This window comes from Triticum urartu, unplaced genomic scaffold, assembly GCF_056163025.1.
Source record: "Triticum urartu cultivar PI428250 unplaced genomic scaffold, HENAU_Tu73 scaffold2, whole genome shotgun sequence".
In the NCBI taxonomy this organism is placed as follows: Eukaryota; Viridiplantae; Streptophyta; class Magnoliopsida; order Poales; family Poaceae; genus Triticum; species Triticum urartu.
The window spans coordinates 12,052,477-12,057,476 of record NW_028260368.1 but is presented as its reverse complement, the minus strand read 5'-3'; the positions used below and the strand labels follow the sequence as shown (position 1 = coordinate 12,057,476).

The window sequence follows — 5,000 nt, the reverse complement described above, 5'->3', positions numbered from 1 at the left end:
CAATAAGATACGGAGACTTGCTTCACATTTGGAATTACACAAAAAAGATTTTTCATCGGAAAGAGGTCTACGAAGACTTTTGGGAAAACGTCGACGTTTGCTGGCTTATTTGGCAAAGAAAAATAGAGTACGTTATAAGAAATTAATCGGTCAGTTGAATATTCGGGAGCAGTAATTTAATCGTTCAAATTTTTTTCTTGTTTTATTATTTTTTTAGTAGTCTTATAGTAGTCTTAGATTTTTCATTTTGATGAGCCTCGCTTTGAGGAATTCATGGAATAATCCATTTTCATGGAATAATGAATTAAGGAAGAAAGGATATGAGTCTACCGCTTACAAGAAAAGATCTCATGATAGTCAATATGGGCCCTCAACACCCATCAATGCATGGTGTTCTTCGACTGATCGTTACTCTCGATGGTGAGGATGTTATTGATTGTGAACCCATATTAGGGTATTTACACAGAGGAATGGAAAAAATCGCGGAAAACCGAACTATTATACAATACTTACCTTATGTAACAAGGATATAGAGAGATTGTAGAAAGGGGATAGGATAGTTATTTTTGCAAGAGACTTGTTGTAAATTCCTTAACTTAAGAAAGAAAAAAGAATAAAAACACAGATACATAACATAAAAAAAAGAATAAATAAGACGAGATTCGACCTCCCCCTACATATTTAATTTCCTCTCCTATACAAAAACTAGCAAGACCCACTCCATTGGTAATTCCATCAATAACACCCTTATCAAAAAACTCCGTGAGTTCGGTTAACCCTCTTATACCGAGGGTAAAGACCCTAGTATAGAAAATATCTATATAACCACGATTATATGACCAACTGTATATATTTTTTTTTACTTGATCTAAAAATTCTTTTTTAGGATTTCCTTTGTAAAAAGAGTTTATTAAATCCAAATTCTGAAAAAAAGAATAAGCGGATCCATAGAAGATATATGCTATGAATAAACCAAAGATAGCTAGACTTACAGAAGAAATTGCATTAGTAATAAATTCATATGAATTTACAAAAGAATTAGAACTTTCCTGGGTAAAGTTTATTGAGGGAGTTAACCACTTTGATAATATGGTTAACTCTGCTATTCCATTACCAATTCCTCCATTATCAAAAGAGATTCCTATGAATCCAATGAACAAAGTGAAAAGTAGTAATATAAGAAGAGGAAATAACATAGTATTTCCCGTTTCATGCGGATAGGCAAAAGTTTTTTTAGCCCCAAAAGACGTAGTAAAGGATCCTATCCTATTTCTTGTATTACCTTGAATTTTTGGTATATTTTGTGAAAAAAAAGAAACTCCACTCTTCGTTGTTGATAAAACGAAATCCCTATTCACTCCTTTGGGTATCCTTTTTCCCCATAAGGATATTGAATACAAGGAACTCTCTTTAGTGCTACTGTAATTTTGAAAATGAACACGCAAATACCCATCAAATGTAAGTAAATATATCCGAAACATATAAAAGGCAGTTAATCCTGCAGTAAAGGAGGCTATTATTCCAAAAAAGGGCGAATACAACCAACTATTACTAAGGATTTCATCTTTGGACCAGAAGCAAGCAAGAGGTGGAATACCACAAAGAGAAAGTGTACCCCATAAAAAAGTAGTTCTTGTGATTGGAATGTATTTTCTTAAACCGCCCATAAGAACCATATTTTGACTTTTATCTGGTGAATATCCAACAAGAGGTTCCATTGAATGAATAACGGATCCGGATCCCAAGAACAATAAAGCTTTTGAATAAGCATGAGTGATCAAATGGAATAAAGCAGCTTGATAAGAACCTATACCTAGAGCTAACATCATATAACCCAATTGAGACATTGTAGAATAGGCTAAGCTTCTTTTAATATCTCTCTGAGCAAGAGCTAAAGTAGCTCCTAAGAATAGTGTTATTGTACCTACTAAAGAAATAAAACTCATTATCAAAGGTAAAGATATGAAAAGAGGAAGAAGTCGAGCTAGAAGAAAAATTCCCGCAGCAACCATAGTTGCTGCGTGTATAAGAGCCGAAATAGGAGTGGGCCCTTCCATAGCATCGGGTAACCATACGTGAAGAGGGAATTGTGCGGATTTCGCAACTGCACCAAGGAATAATAAAAAAGCACACAAAGTAGTAAGTAAAGAGTTAATTCCATTATTAGGAATCCAGTTATTAGCTATTTTGAACAAATCCCTAAACTCTAAACTACCTGTTATCCAAAAAAAACCTAAAATTCCTAATAATAGACCAAAATCCCCTACACGATTAGTTACAAAAGCTTTTTGACAAGCACTCGCTGCGATTGGTCGTGTAAACCAAAAGCCTATCAATAAATAAGAACACATTCCCACGAGTTCCCAAAAAAAATAAATTTGTATCAAATTGGAGCTAGTAACCAATCCCAACATGGAAGTATTGAAAAAACTTATATAAACAAAAAATCTCAAATATCCTTCATCGTGAGACATATAACCATCACTATAAATAAGAACCAGGATTCCTACAGTAGTAATTAGTATTAACATAATAGAAGTAAGTGGGTCAATCAAGTATCCAAATTCTAAAGAAAAATCATTATTGACGGTCCAAGACCATAGATATTGATAGATCGAACTTCCATTTATTTGTTGAATAGACAGTTGAACTGAGAATACCATAGCTATACTTAAGAGTAAAACACTAGGAAAAGCCCATATGCGACGAAGATTTTTTGTTGCTGTCGGAATAAGAATAAGGCCAAATCCCATTGACATAATAACTGGAAGTGGGAGAAGAGGGATTACCCATGCATATTGATATGTATGTTCCATAAGAAAAGAAATTGCAATTTTTACTTCAATTTTTACTTCAATTTTTCTATAAAATTGTTTCCGATTCACCAAACCAATTCTTATCTCTTTCTGAAAGAATAAATAAAAAGAATAAGAAAAAATACTGAAATTCTTAATTTTTCCAAAATTTATCTCATTGAAATAATTAAAAATTAAGAATGGGTTTAGTTGGTTAAATTAAAAAAGTTAATAAAATAACTAGGTAACGAAGTTATTTTATTAACTAAATAAAGATATTTATAAAAATAAAAAAAAAAAAGTGGAATCATTTTACTTTCTATTCATAATTCATTTTTATATTTCTTTAAAACAAAGATGAAACAGCTCTCTTGTTCCATAATTAACTGATTGAGTGAATTCCAATGAAAACCTATGTTTATAAGAAATTATCGAATAGTCCTTACTTCATATAGAACTAAAATTCTAATGACTATAAATTACCTAAGTTTTAGAATGTCTTGTTTAAGAGACTCAGTATTTTTTGTTTTGATTGGAATTCCTTTCCTTTATGGAATACCATTCTGAACTTAATTAACTATTTTCATTTTCCCTTCTTTTTATCCCCCCGTCTTATCTTATATGGGGGATAGGCTTCCATACCATATATCTATATATGGAGTATACTTGATATATAAATAGATATAAATAGATTTAAATGAGAAACCCTTCTATATATTCTATATTATTAAAAAAAAAGTATAAAATATATAAAGAAAAAATGTTAAAAAATTCTTGTTGTCTTATCCGCATTAGACAAAATGAAGTAAAAAATAATTCAAAATTTAAGTATCTTTCAGTATCTAAGTATAAATACTAATAAAAAGAAGAAAGAAGGATTGATTTGCAGCAATAGATGTCTTTCACATACAACTAGAAAAAAGTAATTTCCTTTTTGAATGGCAGTTCCAAAAAAACGTACTTCAATGTCAAAAAAGCGTATTCGTAAAAATATTTGGAAGAAAAAGACTTATTTTTCCATAGTACAATCTTATTCTTTAGTAAAATCAAGATCATTTTCGAGCGGTAATGAGCATCCAAAACCAAAGGGTTTTTCTGGGCAACAAACAAATAATAAGATTTTGGAATAATATGAATTGACTTATCAAAAAAGAATTCCAATTATTTAATAATTTGGATTCTTCTTTGAATGTACTTTTATGTGTCGAATTACTCGGTACAATATTCTTAGAACAAAAAACCCCTCTTATCTTATATATACAAGAAAAAAAAAGTTTTGTTTGGTATACTGTGTGCTAAGTATTCTTTTCCTATCAATGAACTTTTCATAATTTTCCTAATAGAATCCTCATATTCTATTAGGAAAATTATGAAAAGTGGAGTATTCTTACAATAGGACTTACAACTTCCACCTATCTTCTCCAAAATCATAAGGTTAGTAAATCTTATTAATAAGAGCATAAAGACTTTCATTCTAGAAATTTTTAAAAAATCCAAAAAGCCTTTTCTATTTATCCATTTTATTTTAATTTCATCATTAAATAGAAACCCTTTTGGATTTTTTTCATTGTATTGAAAGAATTTTCAAAATGTAAAGGGGAAATTAATTAGAAAAAATTAGTTCTATAATTGCAAGTTAGAAAAAGAAGTTCCAACTCTTTCAAGCAGTGTTTGTGTTTCTATTGGGCAAAGCAAGAGTTTATTGTAAAAAAAAAAAATGGAAACGATACTACCAAACGAAGTCTATTTTAATGAAAACTCTAATGTTCCTAAATTTTATGGACTTTCCCAATATCGACGATTCCCAAGATAATAGCTATTATTCTTTTAAGTTACCTATTATTTGAAGTTAGCCGCCATGGTGAAATTGGTAGACACGCTGCTCTTAGGAAGCAGTGCTCAAGCATCTCGGTTCGAATCCGAGTGGCGGCATTCTTGAAAAAGAATACAATAGATTAGAAATCAATTCGAAATTTACAATTTTGTAATGGGACCTTCCCCTTATGCTATTTGCAACTTTAGAACATATACTAACTCATATCTCTTTCTCAACGATTTCAATTGTGATTACGATTCATTTTATAACCTTATTAGTTCGTGAACTTGGAGGATTACGCGATTCGTCAGAAAAAGGAATGATAGTTACTTTTTTCTCTATAACAGGATTCTTAGTTTCTCGTTGGGCTTCCTCGGGACATTTTCCAT

The 5,000-nt window shown here is 30.8% G+C and overlaps 1 non-coding gene across 1 annotated transcript; it reads left to right on the top strand.

Moving 5' to 3' along the window:
* Positions 1-4,647: 4,647 nt before the first annotated feature.
* On the top strand, positions 4,648-4,727 carry TRNAL-UAG (transfer RNA leucine (anticodon UAG)). Its single transcript has one exon. It is a non-coding gene; the product is annotated as a tRNA-Leu (tRNA).
* Positions 4,728-5,000: the final 273 nt, after the last annotated feature.